Genomic DNA, 21,796 nt, shown 5'->3' with positions numbered 1-21,796 from the left:
ATTGATGTGTAATCTCTTTACAGCCCCATCCCCCATTATACAGCTCATAACAATTTTGTATTTTCACTCCTCCATTTTATCCTCACACATAACTTTTTTCTGGTTTGACCGTCAACAAACTTAGGGGGACTGCCATGGGGAGCCCTTATGCCACCACATATGAAAACCTCCCCCTAGGCTGGTGGGAGGACACTGTGGTGTTACCCCCTGATGAAAGACAATGGTTGTCTAAAATCTCACTGTAGATTAGGTATATAGATGACATCCTCTCCAGAGAGGAATTTAATGACCTAATGGGTGTTCTCAACAACAACTTCATAGGTCTTCACCTATGAAATCAATGAGCGAGAATTGTCATTTCTGGATATTAGAGTCGCAAAAGATGAACATGGAATTCTTTCCACGACTCTGTACAGGAAACATACGGCAACTAACTCTTTACTTTACTGGAGAAGCTATAACCCTATATCCTTTAAAAAAATGGATGCCGAATGGACAGTATATACTTGATTTTTTTTTAAATGCCAAAACACTTTGTAATTGCTTTCAGGCAAGGGGATGCCCTGATAACTGTCTGAGGTCTGCCTTCAAACACTCCAGATCACTCCAAAGGAGTCATCTTTTGATTCCCACTGAAAAACCACCAACAGATGGCAAAATGAGAATCGTCAGCACATACGATGACAAGGCACCAATCGTCTATGAAATCATTGCCAAGCACTGGAATATTTTACAGGCTGACCTACATATAAATGAGGTGGTTTAGCAACGTCCACTATTGATTTACCGTAAAGACAGAAGCTTTCAGAACAGATTGGAGCACAGCCACTATTCCAGAGCAAAACCAACAGGTACATGGCTACAGATATTCACTGTGGGTAATTTTGCATGCGGACAAACAGTTGTAGGAGTTCCAACACTGGAGAAATCTTACTCCAAAGTGTTAGCCGACTGTACAAGAGGACTGATTTATCTCTGTCAGTGTTCTTGCCCTATCGATTACATTGGTAAAACCTTCAGAGAATTAAGAAGGAGAATTGGGGAACATCTAGGTGATGTAAGGCATCACCATAACACCCCTATAGCTAGACACATACATGATAAACATCTAGGCCATATGAACATCTTTAAATTCATAGCAATTGAGACTGTACAGCAATCAATGAGGGAACTAAGATGGATCTAAAGGATGCGTTCTTTTTCCCCCTTTGGCCTGAATGAGGCCCTATCATTTGGGTGTTTCATCTGACCCCTCCTTCTTCCTCCACCCTCCCTTTTAAACCTCTTCTTATTTTCTCAGAATCCCTATAATCTATATTTTGGTCAATTTGTAGCTGTTCTGCAGAATCCTGTAAACTGGCACACAAATGTGCATTTTTGGTTCCATTATCTGTTTAGTATCATCTTATGATATACACTGTATATCAGTTTTTGGAATATTTTCGATTTAAGGTACCATATGTTTCATCCCTCTGTATTTAAGGTCCGCAGGTTGAAGACCACTGCGTCCTTCGTAATCATCCAGCCCCCCCCCCCCCTTTTGTTTTGTACTCACCTCCCCTCGGCGGGAAGTTAGGGTGAGCTCGTCCGGGTCATCTATGCTGCAGGGGCCATCCGGTGCGTAGGATTAGTCGATGCGGGCTGTCCATTTTCACCGGGGGGGCCTCTTCTCCGCACTTCGGGCCCGGAATAGTGATGTTGCCTTGACGACGATGTACAGGGATGTTGCGCATGAACGTCCCTGTACGTCGTCAAGGCAACGTCACTAGTCCGGGGCCAGGCCCGAAGCGCGGAGAAGAGCCCCCCCCCGGTGAAAATGGACAGCCCGCAACGACTAATCCTCCCCACCGGATGGTCCCTGCAGCATAGATGGCCCGAACCAGGCAGGGCCGTTTGATGGAATTTGGGGGCCCCAAGCAAAATGGACATGGATGCCCCCCCCCCCTTGATGTTCACGCACGTGACACTCTAGGGCCGGCGTCAGGATGTAGTAACGCCGGCCCTTGAATGCTGGGAGCACGACGTGAGCGAACGTCTATACGAGGCCCCAACATTAGGTGCAGCACAGTTCCCCCACGTTAGGTGCGGCACAGTCCCCCCCACGTTAGGTGCGGCACAGTTCCCCCCCACGTTAGGTGCGGCACATTTCCCCCCCACGTTAGGTGCAGCACAGTTCCCCCCACGTTAGGTGCGGCACATTTCCCCCCCACGTTAGGTGCAGCACAGTTCCCCCCACGTTAGGTGCGGCACAGTTCCCCCCACTTTAGGTGTGGCACAGTTCCCCCCACGTTAGGTGCAGCAGAGTTCTCCCCACATTAGGCTAGCAGTGTTCCCCCACATTAGGTGCAGTATAGTTCCCCCACATTAGGCAGTATAGTTCTCCCCACATTAGATGCAGTATAGTTCTCCACATTAGGTGCAGTATAGTTCCCCACATTAGGTGCAGTATAGTTCTCCACATTAGTATAGTCCCCCACATTAGGTGCAGTATAGTTCTCCACATTAGATGCAATATAGTTCTCCACATTAGGTTGGCAGTATTGTTTACCCCACATTAGGTGCAGTATAGTCCCCCCACATTAGGTGTAGTATGTTCCCCCACAGACATCCAGCCTCCAGCCATACAGTGTATGGCCGGAGGCTGTATGCCTGTTTACTGCCCTACTTCAGTGTTCTGACCACTGCTCCTTTTGTCCGGCCACCATAGCAGTAGGTCCCGGGACTGGAGGAGCGGTGGTCAGTGCACTGAAGCTGATGTGCCGCTGGTCACTTACCATGCTGGCCAGCGCATGTCCTGTTCGCTGCTCCGCTCCTCCGCGTTACTTTCCAATGGGCGCACGCACGGATCTGCCACTGCATGCATTATATACACACACAATACACATTACATACTGTACATGCATGCTTCATACACACAACACACTGTACACATTACATACTGTACATGCATGCTTCATACAAACACAACACACTGTACACATTACATACTGTACATGCATCCTACAAACAACATACTGTACACATTACATACTTTACTTGCATGCTTCATACACACACAACGCACTGTACACATTACATACTGTACATGCATCATACACACACACATACTGTACACATTACATACTGTACATGCATCATACACACACACACTGTACACATTACATACTGTACATGCATCATACACACACATACTGTACATGCATTATACACACACACACACACTGTACACATTACATACTGTACATGCATCATACACACACACTGTACACATTACATACTGTACATGCATCATACACACACACACACTGTACACATTACATACTGTGCATGCATCATACACACACAACATACTGTACATATTACATACTGTACATGCATCATACACACACATACTGTACACATTACATACTGTACATGCTTCATACACACAACACACTGTACACATTACATACTGTACATGCTTCATACACACACACACACTGTACACATTACATACTGTACATGCATCATACACACACACACTGTACACATTACATACTGTATATGCATCATACACACACAACATACTGTACACATTACATACTGTACATGCATCATACACACATACTGTACACATTGCATACTGTACAAGCTTCATACACACAACACACTGTACACATTACATACTGTACATGCATCATACACACACATACACTGTACACATTACATACTGTACATGCACCATACACACACACATACTGTACACATTACATACTGTACATGCATCATACATACACACACATACTGTACACATTACATGCTGTACATGCATCATACACACACATACTGTACACATTACATACTATACATGCTTCATACACACAGATAGATACACACAGAATAGATCAGTGTTTCCCAACCAGGATTCCTACAGTGGTTGCAAAACTACAACTCCCAGCCTTTGGCTGTCTGGGCATGCTGGGAGTAGTAGTTTTGCAACAACTGGAGGCACCCTGGTTGGGAAACACTGGTATAGATACACACATGCACTTTGCATATAGTCATCCACAGTAGTAACACACACAGGCACAGTACATAGACATACACATATGTACACACATATATATCCACACACACATGCTTATACACATATACATGCAGGGACACCTACGTTAATCAGGCCCCATGTTGTACAGCCTCTGCGGTCTCCTTTCCTCACAGCTCTGTGCTCTCTCCTCCCCCCTCCCCCTGCTCAGACGGCTGAAGGCTGAGAGAAGAGTCCGGGCTGAGGGAAGATACCAAGTGCAGCGGGGGTGGGGGGAGCCTGATTGTGGTGAGGTGAGAAGAACTCCAAAGCTGCAAATTGGTTTATTTTAAAACCATGTCAGACATTCGGGGGCCCTCTTGTTTGGGTGCCTGGGGCCCGGAGCACAAACTCCAAGAGCAGGATTGTTAATCGCTACAGGACGGGCAGGCACTGGCTGTGCTCGGGGGCCCCCAGCCAGCTCGGGGCCCCAAGCAATTGCTTGGTTTGCCTGTCCTGTAGCGACGGGCCTGCGCCGAGGGGAGGTGAGTACAAAACAAAAAGGGGGGCTGGATGATTACAAAGGACGCAGTGGTCTTCAACCTGTGGACCTCCAGAGGTTTCAAAAGCTGGGAGTTGTAGTTTTGCAACATCTGGAGGTCCGCAGGTTGAAGACCACTGATGAAGGGATTGACAGGCGGAGAGTTCACTCGAGTATAAGCCGTGCTGAAAATCGTGCTGAAAAACTCTGCTTATACTCGAGTATATATGGTACTTGTCAGATCCCACAAAAAAAACTGTTCTATATTATTTGTGTATCTATCAGCGATATTTCACAAAAAAATAGCACATTACAGCTGCTCAATGTCTTTTCCATCGTCCCAAGGGGAGGGGGCATGTCCATCTCTTGCCTGCACTGTGATTCCTCCCCCAGCTGACTCACTGCTTTTGGGAATGAGCCTGGCAGCCCTGCTCTGTAACCCTTTCCGCTCTGGTTTTATGCTGTACACACACACACACACAATGATTCTTGGATATTGCCGGTATTCTACCACCAAAGATAAAATGGTAAGTGTATAACTTACATCTTCCTAAATTAGTGCAAATGTTTAGTGCTAAAAGTACAGTGATTTCCTATGTCATTCATGTTTATCATCCTTTGCCAGTCCTGTTATGTTGGGACTTCGAATAATTGGAGGTACAGTGTTTGGATAACTCTTTTATGCAGCAATGTTGCCTTCAGCTGTGTGCCTACAGCTGACTGTCCAGGCATGCTTGGAGTTGTAGTTTTGCAACAGCTGGATGCACATGTTTGGTTACAGCAGTGTTGCTGCAAGCTATGTTCCTCCTGCAGCCTTGTCAATCAGCCATCTAATGTCCATGACCCTTGGACACACTTATGCTGCTGTGGGACTCATAATTGTCCCAGTAGTTATGGGGACCCTTAACCTCTTCAGGACATAGGGCGTATGGATACGCCCTGCATCCCGAGTCCTTAAGGACGTTGGGCGTATCCATACGCCCGTGGGAATTCCGGCCCCCACCGCTAGCCGGTTGGGGACCGGAGCCGGATGCCTGCTGAAATCATTCAGCAGGCATTCCGGCATATATCCCAGGGGGGTCATTATGCCTCCCCATGTTGGCGATCGCCGCAGATCGCTGGACAATTCAGTCCAGCGATCTGCGGCGATTCCGGGTCAATCGGGTCTCCAGTGACCCGGTGACCCGGAATTACTGGCTGTTGGGGGCTGTCTCTGACAGCCCCGAACAGCCAGAGCCTGCAGGGGTGAGGTGGCACTGGTGCCCCCTCACGATCGCGCTGATTCGTCGGCCGGATTACCGGCCGACCAATCAGGGCAGCTGCTGCGGGTGTCACTCCCGCACCCGCTCCGCCCCTCTTCCGGAGGACGTGAGCGGGTGCGGGATGTGCACACCGGGTGCTGGGGACCCCGATCCCCGGCGTCAATGTTGGGATCGGGGCCCCAAGAGCAGCGGCGGCGGTGGGACTGACACCATGCGCTGGATCGTTGGAGGTGAATGACAGCCTCCTGCTGTTGCTTAGCAACAGCTCCCAGCATGCAAAAAGGGCATGCTGGGAGCTGTAGTTATGCAACCGCAGGAGGCAAACAACCACAACTCCCAGCATTCCCTTATGGGCATGCTGGGACTTATGGTTTTGCAACAGCTGGAGGCACATGTTTTCTATGGAAAAGTGTACCTTCAGCTGTTGTATAACTACAACTCCCAGCTTGCACAAACAGCTAAAGTGCATGCTGGGAGTTGTAGTGGTGCATCTGCTGGTTGCATAACTACAACTCCCAGCATGCCCGTTGGCTGTCGGAGACTGCTGAGAGTTGTAGTTTTGCAACAGCTGAAGGCACACTGATTGTGAAACTCAGTTTTTTTTTACCTAACTCAGTGTTTCACGACCGGTGTGCCTCCAGCTGTTGCAAACTACAACTCAGCAGTCACCGTACACCATGCACCGTACATGCTGGGAGTTGTAGTTTTGCAACAGCTGGAGGCACACTGGTTGTGAAACACTGAGTTGGGTCACAAACTCAGTGATACATAACCAGTGTACCTACAGTTGTTGCAAAACTACAACTCTCAGCAGTCACCGACAGCCAACGGGCATGCTGGGAGTTGTAGTTATGCAACAGCTGGATGTCCGTCCGTCCCCCCCCCCCCCCAATGTGAACGTACAGGGTACACTCACATGGGCGGAGGATTACAGTAAGTATCTGGCTGCAAGTTTGAGCTGCCGCAAACTTTCTGCTGCAACTCAAACTGCCAGAGAGAAACTACTGTGAACCCCCACCCGTGCGACTGTACCCTAAAAACACTACACTACACTAACACAAAAAATAAAATAAAAAGTAAAAAACACTACATATACACATACCCCTACACAGCCCACCTCCCCTCCCCAATAAAAATGAAAAACGTCTGGTACGCCACTGTTTCCAGAACGGAGCCTCCAGCTGTTGCAAAACAACTCCCAGTATTGTCGGACAGCCGTTGACTGTCCAGGCATGCTGGGAGTTTTGCAACAGCTGAAGGCACCCTGTTTGGGAATCACTGGCGTAGAATTCCCCTATGTCCACCCCTATGCAAATCCCTAATTTAGGCCTCAAATGCGCATGGCGCTCTCACTTTGGAGCCCTGTCGTATTTCAAGGCAACAGTTTAGGGTCACATATGGGGTATCGCTGTACTCGGGAGAAATTGTGTTACAAATTTTGGGGGGTATTTTCTGCTTTTACCCTATTTAAAAATGTAAAATTTTTGGGAAAACAAGCATTTTAGGTTAAAAAAATAATTTTTTTTTACATATGCAAAAGTCGTGAAACACCTGTGGGGTATAAAGGTTCACTTAACCCCTTGTTACGTTCCCCGAGGGGTCTAGTTTCCAAAATGGTATGCCATGTGGGTTTTTTTTTGCTGTCCTGGCACCATAGGGGCTTCCTAAATGCGGCATGCCCCCAGAGAAAAAAGCCAAATGTGACTCCTTCTCTTCCGAGACCTGTAGTGCGCCAGCAGAGCACTTTTCACCCCCATATGGGGTGTTTTCTGAATCAGGAGAAATTGGGCTTCAAATTTTTAGGGGTATTTTCTGCTATTACCCTTTTTAAAAATTAAAAATTTTTGGGAAAACAAGCATTTTAGGTAAAAATTTTTTTTTTTTTTGACATTTGCAAAAGTTGTGAAACACCTGTGGGGTATTAAGGTTCACTTTATCCCATGTTACATTCCCCGAGGGGTCTAGTTTCCAAAATGGTATGCCATGTGTTTTTTTTTTGCTGTTCTGGCACCATAAGGGCTTCCTAAATGCAACATGCCCCCCAAAAACCATTCCAGAAAAACGTACTCTCCAAAATCCCCTTGTCGCTCCTTTGCTTCTGAGCCCTCTACTGCGCCCGCCGAACACTTTACATAGACATATGAGGTATGTCCTTACTCAAGAGAAATTGGGCTACAAATACAAGTAAAAATTTTGTCCTTTTACCCCTTGTAAAAATAAAAAAAATGGGTCTACAAGAACATGTGAGTGTAAAAAAATGAAGATTGTGAATTTTCTCCTTCACTTTGCTGCTATTCGTGTGAAACACCTAAAGGGTTAAAACACTTACTGAATATCATTTTGAATACTTTGGGGGGTGTAGTTTTTATAATGGGGTCATTTATGAGGTATTTCTAATATGAAGACCCTTCAAATCCACTTCAAACCTGAACTGGTCCCTGAAAAATACTGAGTTTGAAAATTTTGTGAAAAATCGGAAAATTGCTGCTGACCGTTGAAGCCCTCTGGTGTCTTCCAAAAGTAAAAACACATAAATTTTATGATGCAAACATAAAGTAGACATATTGTATATGTGAATAAAATAAAAAAAAAGTATTTGGAATATCCATTTTCCTTACAAGCAGAGAGCTTCAAAGTTAGAAAAATGCAAAATTTTCTAATTTTTTCATCTAATTTACGGATTTTTCACCAAGAAAGGATGCAAGTATCGACAAAAATTTACCACTATGTTAAAGTAGAATATGTCACGAAAAACAATCTCGGAATCAGAATGATAACTAAAAGCATCCCAGAGTTATTAATGTTTAAAGTGACAGTGGTCAGATGTGCAAAAAACGCTCCGGTCCTTAAGGCCAAAATGGGCTCCGTCCTGAAGGGGTTAATGGTGGGATTTTCAAAGGCAGTTTTCTTTAATAAAATTTTTTAAAGAAGTATATTAGAAAAACTATTGTTTTGCCAAGATGTACAACATATAAAAAGTTTTAATATCTAATTAGGAAGTGAGGACAAATGAGGAGGCAATCCCAGGCTATGGCATTTGCGCAACATGGCCCCACCTTCTTGACACTTGGCTGAGGAAAAAAATGTGATTTTAAATGTGATTTTATTCGTTTTCTTTAATAAAATGTGAAATTTTTTAAAAGAAGTATATTAGAAAAACTATTGTTTTGCCAAAATGTACAACATATTAAAAAGTTTTTATAACTAACAGTGCCCATTTGATTTTGAATCAAAGTATGCGAGCACTTCTACTGCGCAGGTGCCACCAGGGCATTGCGCTCTTGATCTGTGTTTGATTGCGCTACCAGTACGCAGGCGCTGGGAGGCTACCTTGGTTCTGCTACCTTGTGAGGAGTAGATGAATGCGGTCCACTGCCAGCCAATGAGGCTGGGTGGCGTGCGTTTTACGCCGCAGATAAACAAGCCCGGCGATCACTCTTACAGCTGCGGTGGACTTCCTGTTCATATCAGAGGCATAGCTGATACCTGATGGAGCGCTTATCATCTCTTACATTTATCGCTCTCCTGATGAAACGAGGAATGGAAACGCGTTGAGAGCATGACATCTTGAACATCTTAAATCTAGGTATCAGCCGATTGGCATTATCCTTGTTGCACTATTGCAATATTGTTGCTTACACAATTACCTCTTAACTGTATTTATTTATTATTTAACTAGCTGAGTACCCGGCGTTGCTCGGTTTTTCCTTCCTAACACTTGTTGGGGAGGAAAATCAACAAAGGAGGAAGCTTTTGACTTCATATGCCATCCCCATATATTCTTGTCATATCCCGTCCTCATATCCAGTCCTCATATCCCGACCTCATATCCTGTCTTCATATCTCGACATCATAGCCCGACCTCATATCCCATCCTCCTATCCCATCCTCATATCCCGTCTGCATATCCTGACCTCTTATCCCATCCTCCTATCTTGACCTCATATCCTGACTTCCTATCCCGGCCTCATATCCCGACCTCCTATATCGTCCTCCTATCTTAACCTCCCATCCTGTCCTCATATCCCGTCCTCATATACTGACCTCATATCTCGACCTCCTATCCTGACCTCCTATCCCGACCTCCTATCCCGACCTCATATCCCGTCCTCATATTCCAACCTCCTATCTTGACCTCCTATCTCGTCCTCCTATCTCAACCTCACATCCTGTCCTCATATCCCGTCCTCATATACTGACCTCATATCTCGACCTCCTATCCTGACCTCATATCCCGACCTATCCCGACCTCATATCCCGTTCTCATATTCCGACCTCCTATCTTGACCTAATTTCCTGTCCTCCTATCTCGACCTCCTATCCCAACCTCATATCCCGTCCTCACATCCCGTCTTCATATCCCGACCTCATATCCTGACCTTATATCCCATCCTCATATCCCGACCTCATATCCCATCCTCATATCTCGACCTCTTATGCCGACCTCCTATACCGACCTCCTTTCCCGTCCTCATATCCCAACCTCCTATCTCTACCTCATTTCCCGTCCTCCTATTTCAACCTCATATCCTGTCCTCATATCCCGTCCTTATGTTCCATCCTCATATCCTGTCCTCAGGTGAGATGGCTGTGTGATGAATATATTGTATGCTGAAAATTGAAGGGGATGTAGCTTTTTGGGACTGGGTGTGATTTGTAAGCCAGACCGATGCACAAAAAGGGTAGATAATAAAAGGAATGGGCATGTCTTTGTGAGATGGGGTGTGGCTTGCAAGCCGGATTGACACAATCACCAGGAGATACGGAGCTTGTGGAGTAAGGTACTTGAAGTCCTATATACTTGCATGGGCTTGAAACAAAAAGCCATATTTTATATAAGGGTGTAGGTAAGGGTTAATTATACTTTCATATATTTTAATTTGACATATAAATAATATTTGTACCAGTTATTATTGAAATATCTATAGACGTACGGAAGTTATGTGGGAACATACATTTCACATTGATTTGCATGGGACTTAAAAAAAAAAAAACGACCCTCACAAATGGGGGTAGTTAAGGGTTAAATTAACTATCCTATATTTTAAGTGGACATATAAGTAACATGTGACCAAGTATTTTCAAAATATCTCCAGCTGTTTAGAAGTTATGCAGTAACATATATTTCCCATAGACCTGTATGGGACTTTAAACAAAAATACTGACCCTGGTAAATGGGGATGAGTAAGGGTTAAATCACCTATCCTATGTATGTTGTTTACATATAAGTAACATGTGTGCCAAGTTTCATGTTAATATCTTTAGCTGTTTGGACGTGATACTGGAACATACACACACATGCACACACTGGGGGAGATTTATCAAAGTTGTCTATGCCCCGCATCAATACAGACCAACCTACAGAGGGTTAGGCCGGTCTATTGTGCGCCTAATTTATTAAAAGGCACACGGCTCTTGATAAATTCTGCGCACAGACTTTGTGATCTATGCTTTAGACTGTATTTAACTCCTTAAGGACCCAGCCATTTTACACCTTAGTACCCGGCCATTTTTTGCACATCTGACCACTGTCACTTTAAACATTAATAACTCTGGAATGCTTTTAGTTATCATTCTGATTCCGAGATTGTTTTTTCGTGACATATTCTACTTTAACTTAGTGGTAAAATTTTTTGGTAACTTGCATCCTTTCTTGGTGAAAAATCCCAAAATTTGATGAAAAATTGGAAAATTTTGCATTTTTCTAACTTTGAAGCTCTCTGCTTGTAATGAAATTGGATATTCCAAATATTATTTTATTTTATTCACATAAACAATATGTCTACTTTATATTTGCATCATAAAATTGATGAGTTTTTACTTTTGGAAGACATCAGAGGGCTTCAAAGTTCAGCAGCAATTTTCCAATTTTTCACAAAATTTCCAAAATCACAATTTTTCAGGGACCAGTTCAGGTTTGAAGTGGATTTGAAGGGTCTTCATCTTAGAAATACCCCACAAATGACCCCATTATAAAAACTGCACCCCCCAAAATATTCAAAATGACATTCAGTCAGCATTTTAACCCTTTAGGTGTTTCACAGGAATAGCAGCAAAGTGAAGGAGAAAATTCACAATTTCCATTTTTTACACTCGCATGTTCTTGTAGACCCAATTTTAGAATTTTTACAAGGGGTAAAAGGAAAAAATGTATACTTCTATTTGTAGACCAATTTCTCTCGACTAAGCACATACCTCATATGTCTATGTAAAGTGTTCGGCGGGCGCAGTAGAGGGCTCAGAAGGGAAGGAGCGACAAGGGGATTTTGGAGCGTACGTTTTTCTGAAATGGTTTTTGGGGGGCATGTTGCATTTAGGAAGCCCCTATGGTGCCAGAACAGCAAAAATCCCCCAAATGGCATACCATTTTGGAAACTAGACCCCCTGAGGAATGTAACAAGGAATAAAGTGAGCCTTAATACCCCACATGGGTTTCACGACTTTTGCATATGTAAAAAAAATTTAAAAAAATTTCAATAAAATGTGTGCTTCCCCCCAAATTTCACATTTTTGCAAGGGTTAATAGCAGAAAATATCCCCCAAAATTTGTAACCCCATCTCTTCTGAGTATGGAGGTACCCCATAAGTTGACATGAAGTGCACTATGGGCGAACTACAATGCTCAGAAGAGAAGGAGTCATATTTGGCTTTTTGAGAGCAAATTTTGCTCGGGGGCTTGTCGCATTTAGGAAGCCTAAATGGTGCCAGAACAGCAAAATAACCCCCACATGGCATACCATTTTGGAAACTAGACCCCTTGAGGAACGTAACAAGGGGTACAGTGAGCATTTACCCCCCACTGGTGTCTGTCAGATCTTTGGAACAGTGGGCTGTACAAAATTTTTAATTTGCGCAGCCCACTGTTCCAAACATCTGTCAGACACCAGTGGGGTGTAAATTCTCACTGCACCCCTCATTACATTCCGTTAGGGGTGTAGTTTCCGAAATGGGGTCACATGTGTTTTTTTTTTTTTTTTTTTTGCGTTTGTCAAAACCGCTTTAACAATAAGCCACCCCTGTGCAAATCACCTCAAATGTACATGGTGCACTCTCCCTTCTGGGCCTTGTGCGCCCCCAGAGCAATTTGCGCCCACATATGGGGTATCTCCGTAGTCGGGAGAAGTTGCATTACAAATTTTGGGGGGCTTTTTTCCCTTTTACCTCTTGTCAAAATAAAAAGTATAGGGCAACACCAGCATGTTAGTGTAAAAAATTTATTTTTTACACTAACATGCTGGTGTAGACCCCAATTTCACCTTTTCATAAGGGGTGAAAGGAGAAAAAGCCCCCCAAAATTTGTAAGGCAATTTCTCCCGAGTACGGCGATACCCCATATGTGACCCTAAACTGTTGCCTTGAAATACGACAGGGCTCCGAAGTGAGAGCGCCATGCGCATTTGAGGCCTCAAATAGGGATTTGCATTGGGGTGGACATAGGGGTATTCTACGCCAGTGATTCCCAAACAGGGTGCCTCCAGCTGTTGCAAAACTCCCAGCATGCTTGGACAGTCAACGGCTGTCCGGCAATACTGGGAGTTGTTTTGCAACAGCTGGAGGCTCCATTTTGAAAACAGTGGCGTACCAGACGTTTTTCATTTTTATTGGGGAGGGGAGGGGGGCTGTGTAGGGGTATGTGTATATGTAGTGTTTTTTTTACTTTTTATTTTATTTTGTGTTAGTGTAGTGTAGTGTTTTTAGGGTACAGTCACACGGGCAGGGGGGGTTACAGCGATTTTCCCGCTGCGAGTTTGAGCTGCCGCGCAAAATTTGCTGCATCGCAAACTTGCAGCCTGATACTCACTGTAAGCCCCCTGCCCATGTGAATGTACCCTGTACATTCACAAGGGGGGGACCTCCAGCTGTTGCAAAACTACAACTCCCAGCATGCACAGTCTATCAGTGCATGCTGGTAGTTATAGTTTTGCAACAGCTGGAGGCACACGGGTTGGGAAACACTGAGTTAGGAAACAGACAATGTTTCCCAACCAGTGTGCCTCCTGTTGTTGCAAAACCACAACTCCCAAACATTCTCAGGCATGCTGGGAGTAGTAGTTCGGCAACATCTTTAGAGCCAGATGTTGCCGAACTACAACTCCCAGCATGCTTGGAGTTGTAGTTTGCAACATCTGGAGGACTACAGTTTGCAGACCACTAATACAGTGGTTCCCAATCTGTGCCCTTCCAGATGTTGCAAAACTACAACTCCCAGTATGCCAAAACTGTCCAGGCATGCTGGGAGTTGTAGTTCTGCAACATCTGAAGGGCCAGATGTTACAGAACTACAACTCCCAGCATGCCTGGACAGTAAGGGCATGCTGAGAATGTGTAGTTTTGCAACATCTGGAAGGGCACAGTGGTCTCCAAACTGTGGACCTCCAGATGTTGCAAAAATGCAACTCCCAGCATGCCCAGACGCCAAGGGCTGTCTGGGCATGCTGGGAGTTGTAGTATATAGGGTCCCAATACAGCAATGCATGTCGCTTTACGGCGACGTGCATTGCTGTAAAGGGCCCGACCGCGGTTGAAGATCTACTCACCTGTCGCCGCCGCCGCCATCTTCCTCGCCGGGATCCGGGTCTTCAGGGACGAGGTAAGTACCGGGGCCGGTCCCCAGCACTCCCCCGTCCCCCGCCGCGTTCTCCAGTCTTCCTCCCGCCCCCCCCCCCCTGCGATTGGTCGGTTAACTAACAGACGGATCGCAGAGGATCGGAGGAGGTGGCAGGCTTGCCACCTCGCTCCTAGTCTTCAGCATGGTCCTGGCTGTCTGTGACAGCCGGGATCATACGAAATTACCGGGCGGTCGGGTCCCAGAGACCCGATCAGCCCGGTATCGCCGCAGATCGCAAGGGCGATTTCCCTTGCGATTTGCGGCATGGGGGGCATACATGGCCCCCCTCGGCGTTTGCCCTGGATCCCTGCTGAAGGATTTCAGCAGGGATCCGCTTCCGATCTCCGCCGGGTGAGCGGCGGAGACCAGGAAAAGACATGACGTATGCATACGTCATGGGTCCTTAAGACCCAGGGTGTGATGACGTATGCATACGTCATGGGTCCTGAAGAGGTTAAACCTGCTCTAGCATGTTCTGATATTTCGGTGTACTTTCAGCCGATGCGACTTGTCGCTGAAAAGTCGCTTTTGATAAATTCAGCACCAATGCATTTTTCCATCTAAAATAGACTAGAATGCATCATGTTCTAAAAATCCTCTGAAGCAAAAGTCGCGAAAAAGTTGTACATATTATAACTGCGACTTTCTGTGCGACAAATTTAGACAGGAAAAACCAGGCTAAATCCTTTGATAAATCCCCCCCATTGAGTTTTATATATATAGATTATATATGTACTTTATGAGTGAGAGGGCTTATCGTCCTTAAATTTCTCTCAGTCTCCTATAATCTTGCATTGTACCAGCTATATGGGTTTGAGTTAACCCCTTAAGGACCCAGCCCATTTTCACTTTAGGACCCGGCCATTTTAAACAATAATAACTCTGGGATGCTTTTACCTTTCATTCTGATTCCGAGACTGTTTTTTCGTGACATCTTCTTCTTTATGTTAGTGGTAAACTTTTGTTGATACTTGCATAATTTCTTGGTGAAAAATTTCAAAATATGATGAAAAAATTTGAAATTTTGCATTTTTTTTTACTTTGAAGCTCTCTGCTTATAAGGAAAATGAATATTCCAAATAAATTATATATTGATTCACATATACAATATGTCTTCTTTATGTTCACATGATAAAGTTGACATGTTTTTACTTTTGGAAGACATCAAAGGGCTTCAAATTATAGCAGCAATTTTCCAATTTTTCACAAAATTTTCTAAAATTTTCAGGGAACTGTTCAGTTTTGAAGTGGATTTGAAGGGCTTTCTTATTAGAAATACCCCATAAATGACCCCATTATAAAAACTGCACCCCTCACAGTATCCAAAATTACATTCAAAAGGTTTGTTAACCCTTTATGTGTTTCACAGGAATCACAGCAAATTGAAGGAGAACATTTACACTGGCATGTTCTTGTAGACCCAGTTTTTGAATTTTTACAAGGGGTAAAAGGAGAGAAATCTTCCTAAAATGTGTAACCCAATTTCTCTCGAGTAAATAAATACCTCATATGTGTATATTAAGTGCTCTGTGGGTTCACTAGAGGGCTCAGAAGGGAAGGAGCGACAGTGGGATTTTGGAGAGTGAGTTTTTCTGAAAAAGTTTTTGGGGGGCATGTAACATTTAAGAAGCCCCTATGGTGCCAGAACAGCAAAAAAAAACACATGGCATACCATTTTGGAAACTACACCTCTCAAGGAATGTAACAAGGGGTCCAGTGAGCCTTAACACCCCACAGGTGTTTGATGACTTTTCGTTAAAGTTGGATGTGTAAATTATTATTTTTTTCACTAAAATGCTCGTTTTCCCCCAAATTTAAAATTTTACAAGGGGTAATAGGAGAAAATGCCTCCCAAAATGTGTAACCCCATGTGTGGACGTCAAGTGCTCTGCTGGTGCACTACAATGCTCAGAAGAGAAGGAATCACATTTGGCTTTTGGAAAGAAAATCTTGCTGAAATGGTTTTTGGAGGGCATGTCGTATTTAGGAACACATGGCATATGATTTTGGAAACTACACCCCTCAAGGAATGTAACAAGGGGTACAGTGAGCCTTAACAGCCCACAGGTGTTTGATGACTTTTTGTTAAAGTTGGATGTGTAAATAAAAAAACATTTTTTTTTCACTAAAATGCTGGTTTTTCCCAAAATTTTACATTTTTACAAGGGGTAATAGTAGAAAATGTCCCCCAAAATTTGTAACCCCATTTCTTCTGAGTATGGAAATACCCCATGTGTGGACGTCAAGTGCTCTTCTGGCGAACTACAATGCTCAGAAGAGGAAGAGCGTCATTGAGCTTTTGGAGAGTGAATTTGTTTGGAATGGAAGTCAGGGGCCATGTGCGTTTACGAAGCCCCCTGTGGTGCCAGAACAGTGAACCCTCCCCACATATGACCCCATTTTGGGAACTAAACCCCTCACAGAATTTAATAAGGGGTGCAGTGAGTATTTACACCCCACTGGCATTTGACAGATCTTTTAACCCCTTAAGGACGCAGCCCTTTTTCACCTTAAGGACTGAGCCCTTTTTTCGCAATTCTGACCACCGTCACTTTACAAATTAATAACGCAAAAACGCTTTTACCGAATATTCTGATTCTGAGATTGTTTTTTCGTGACATATTCTACTTTATTTTGGTGGTAAATTTTCAGCGTTAATTGCATTCTTTTGTGTTGAAAAATCCCAAAATTTCATGAAAATTTTGAAAATTTTGCATTTTTCTAACTTTGAAGCTCTCTGCTTGTAAGGAAAATGGATATTCCAAATAAATTTTATTTTTCTTCACAAACACAATATGTCCACTTTATGTTGGCATCATAAAATGGACATACTTTTGCTTTTTGAAAAAATTAGAGGGCTTCAAAATAGAGCAGCAATTTTTAAAAATGTCATGAAAATTGCTAAATCTGAAGGGACAGATGTTACAGAACTACAACTCCCAGCATGCCTGGGCAGTCGAGGCATGCTGAGAGTTGTAGTTTGGCAACATCTGGAGGGCTACTGTTTGGGCACCACTGTAACAGTGGTCTCCAAACTGTGACCCTCCAGATGTTGCAAAACTACAACTCCCAGCATGCCCAGACAGCCTTTGGCTCTCTGGGCATGCTGGGAGTTGCAGTTTGGCCCCCCTAGTGGTTGCCACAGTAAAGATCGATTTACTTTCACTTTCAATTCCCCCCCCCCCCCCACTGTCGATTCCCTACCTGATCAGGATCCTGCAGGCTCCAGCGAAGATCCCAGGTCCCCAGGCATCTTCTTCTGCAGGTACGACCTCCATCTTCTTCCCAGAGCCCCTCGACATCCAGGGGCAGGCAGAACGGGGGGTTGCCATGGCAACCCCCTGTCCTGCGCTGCCATTGGTCAGAACTCTGTTCTGAATAATGGCAGGGGATAGGAGTAGATCGCAGCTTTGCGACCTCACTCCAATCCTTTAGGCTGATCGGGGTTGTTGCTGACAACTCCGATCAGCCCTATTTTCCGGGTGATCGGGTCACCAGAGACCCGATCAGCCCGGAATTGGAGAAAATCGCATGTCTGAATTGACATGCGATTTTCTCCGATCGCCGACATAGGGGGGTCTCAGGACCCCCCTGGGCGATGTGCCAGGGTGCCTGCTGAATGATTTCAGCAGGCATCCGGCTCCGGTCCCCAACCGGCTAGCGGTGGGGACCGGAATTCCCACGGGCGTATGGATACGCCCTGCGTCCTTAAGGACTCGGAATGCAGGGCGTATCCATACGCCCTGCGTCCTTAAGAGGTTAAACAGTGGGCTGTGCAAATGTAAAATTACATTTTTCATTTTCACGGACCACTGTTCCAAAAATCTGTCAGACACCTGTGTGGTGTAAATGCTCACTGTACCCCTTATTACATTACATGAGGGGTGTAGTTTTGAGGGATCACATGTTGGGGGGGGGGGTCCATTGTTCTGGCACCAGGGGGGCTTTGTTAACACACATGGGCTTCAATTCCGGACAAATTTTCTCTTCAAAAGCCCAATGGTGCTCCTTCTCTTCTGAGCATTTTAGTTCGCCCGGAGAGCATTTTACATCCACATATGGGGTATTTTCTTACTCAGAAGAAATGGGGTTACAAATTTTGGGGGGCTTTTTTCCTATTTTCCTTTGTAAAAATGAAAAGTTTAGGGTAACACCAGCATTTTTTTCATTTTCCCATCCAACTTTAATGAACATTCTTAAAACACCTGTGGGGTGTCAAAGCTCACTGTACCCCTTGTTACATTCCGTGAGGGGTGTAGTTTCCAAAATGGGGTCACATGTGGGTATTTATTCTTTTGCGTTTATGTCAACCGCTGTAAAATCAGCCACCCCTGCGCAAATCACTAATTTAGGCCTCAAATGTACATAGTGCGCGCTCACTCCTGAGCCTTGTTGTGTGCCCGCAGAGCATTTTACGTCTGCATATGGGGTATTTCCGTACTGAGGAGAATTTGCGTTACAAATTTTGGGGGTATTTTTTTCCGTTTACCGCTTGTGAAAATAAAAAAGTATGGGGCAACACCAACATGTTAGTGTAAAAAAAATTTTTTTTTTACACTAACAGGCTGGTGTAGCCCCCCAACTTTTACTTTTCATAAGGGATAACAGAAGAAAAAGCCCCCCAAAATTTGTAGTGCAATTTCTCTCGAGTACGGAAATACCCCATATGTGACCCTAAACTTTTTCCTTGAAATACGACATGGCTCCGAAGTGAGAGAGCACCTTGCTCATTCGAGGACTAAATTAGGGATAGCATAGGGGTGGACATAGGGGTATTCTACGCCAGTGATTCCAAAACAGGGTGCCTCCAGCTGTTGCTAAACTCCCAGCATGCCTGGACAATCAGTGGTTGTCCGGAAATGCTGGGAGTTGTTGTTTTGCAACAGCTGGAGGCTCCATTTTGGAAACACTACCGTACAATACATTTTTCATTTTTATTGGGGGGGGGGCAGTTTAAGAGGGTGTATATGTTGTGTTTTACCCTTTATTATGTGTTAGTGTTGTGTAGTGTAGTGTTTTTAGGGTACATTCGCACTGGCAGAGGTTTACAGTGCGTTTTCCACTGCGGTGAAAAATTTGCAACAGCTCAATCTTCAAGCAGGTAACTTACTGTAAACCCACCAGTGTGAATGTACCCTGTACATTCACATGGGGGGGGGGCAAACCTCCAGCTGTTTCAAAACTACAACTCCCAGCATGTACTGACAGACCGTGCACACTGGGAGTTGCACCTTTGCAACAGCTGGAGGCACACTGGTTGGAAAACCTTCGATTAGGTTCTGTTACCTAAGTCAGTTTTCTCCAACCAGTGTGCCTCCAACTGTTGCAAAACTACAACTTCCAGCATGCACTGATCGCCGAACCCCATGCTGATAGATGTAGTTATGCAACAGCTGGAGGTACGCAACTACAACTCCCAGCATACCGAGACAGCTGTTTTCTGTTTGGGCATTCTGAGATTTGCAGTTTTGCAACATCTGGAGGGCTACAGTTTAGAGACTACTGCACAGTGATCTTCAAACTGTGGCCCTCTAGATGTTGCAAAACTACAAATCCCAGCATGCCCAGACTGCAAATAGCTGTCTGGTCATGCTGGGAGTTGTAGTTTTGCAACATTTGGAGGGCTACTGTTTAGAGACCACTGTATAGTGGTCTCAAACTGTAGCCCTCCAGATGTTGCTAGGCAACTCACCGGCTTCCATAGGATCCAGGGAGCCAGCCGCACGACATCGCTGCCCGCCGATCCCTGACGCCCGCAGCCGTCGGATGGATAAGTGGATCTTCGGTGCACATGCACATACAATGCACATGCACATACAATGCACATTTGAATCCCCAGCAATGGATCCTCTCAATACACTTGTCACTCTGTGTCACTCTGTGTCTGCAGCACCTTTTGTGAGGGCATTAAAGGGGCAGGTACAGTAAAAGTGCAGGGGTTCAAGCACAATTATTTTTTAAAACTGTACAAATTATATGATCAGCCAATGAATGATCATTTATTTGTTCATCAGCCATTGCTAGGCCTTTTACATAGAGTGATATTGGCCTATTAGGCAAATAGTTGTACTGTGTTATAAAGCCTTTAGTTTATATTGAGTGAGTGTGTCGATCTTTTCTGTATCGGATTATTGTACACTGCTTGGCATGGTATGACACTTTCAAGGTTTATGACCCCCAAAGAAAGCTCTGGGCATATTATGATTCAGCAGACATTGATAGAAAATTCTAGCTCTAAATGCTACAAAGAGCTGCACACGTGTTGGATAGCTGTTGGAGTATGAAAGTAAACTGTATCTTTTCTGGAGCTGATAGTGATTGTTCCACTTATAAAATAGCCCTTTTATTTCTCTGCCAACTGTCAAACTGGGTGCCGATCTGCTCAACTGCCACAACCTGCCACAACTCCTATCTTGCTCTTACCTGCTAGCTCCTCCTTGATTCATATACAGAGCCTTCTACATCAGTCAAGGAGGTGCTAGGAAGTGAGGACAAATGAGGAGGCTTTTCCAGGCTATGGCATTTGTGCAACATGGCCCCACCTCCTTGACACTTAGCTGAGAAAAAGATTTTAGTAAAGAATAGAGCTGACAGATTACTTTTAAACAAAGATAAAACTCTTTAGCCAGTCTTCAAGCAGTGTAAAGGCTTGTTCACACTGCATGAGCCCTAAGTGCACCTATGTTAGGAGGGGAAGGGAGATGGAATGCGCCTTACCATTTATGTAAAATTATTCAACCCCATTCATACTACTGATACATTCCTGCCAAACAAAGCAAGTGAAAGATTACAGAGGATCAAGTGTAAATGAAACCAGCAATTGAAAAAAGTTGTGGACAGGACCTTTATAGATCCTGATTTACTACAGCAGGAATGTTAATTATGTTGGTGTGAGATATTCACTACTTGAAGAACAATGTCCCTTACATTACTCCACTGCCCTGCTCTAATCTCATTTAGGCCAAAGGTCTTAAAGGGGTTTTCAGGGATAGAAGAAATATGACTCATTTCTTTCAGAAACAGCGCTACACCTGCCCATGGTAAGTGTCTGGTATTTCAGGCTAGCTCCATTAAAGCTAAAAGGGTCTGAACTGCAGTACTACTTACAACCTGTGCAGAGGTGTGGCACTATTATTAGAAGAAGGAGCTATGTTGTTCTTGTGTGTGTTTTTTTTTTGGTCACTTTATAATTCTGGCACAACCTTTTAAGTTTCCCTGTCGTTTAGAAAAAATGTTTGATATCACTGAGACACGTCAAAAGTTTTGATTGTTTGGGGAATCAGTGCAGAGCCCGCCACTGGTCATTAGAAAAATTAGGAAGAGGTGGTAGGGCATTTCACTTCCTGGCTCCTAGCGATCTCCATCCAGCTTCACTAGATAGC

At 44.5% G+C, this 21,796-nt stretch overlaps 1 protein-coding gene across 5 annotated transcripts in view; it reads left to right on the top strand.

Annotated features, from left to right (window-relative positions):
- SLC7A10 (solute carrier family 7 member 10) overlaps window positions 1–21,796 on the top strand; it is a 196,524-nt gene that overhangs the window by 29,947 nt on the left and 144,781 nt on the right. The window contains exon 1 of one of the 5 annotated variants that reach the window (XM_056525783.1): window positions 4,950–5,071. The exons of 3 other annotated variants lie outside the window; for them this stretch is intronic. The gene's annotated coding sequence lies outside the window, so the exon portion shown is untranslated. Of the gene's footprint in view, window positions 1–4,949; window positions 5,072–20,220; window positions 20,334–21,796 lie in introns of those variants that run through there. One more of the 5 variants, XM_056525784.1, reaches the window with a different exon arrangement.

Source organism: Hyla sarda, chromosome 6, assembly GCF_029499605.1.
Source record: "Hyla sarda isolate aHylSar1 chromosome 6, aHylSar1.hap1, whole genome shotgun sequence".
Taxonomy (NCBI): domain Eukaryota; kingdom Metazoa; phylum Chordata; class Amphibia; order Anura; family Hylidae; genus Hyla; species Hyla sarda.
Note: the sequence above shows the minus strand (reverse complement) of the source record. Positions and strands in the feature narration are given on the sequence as shown.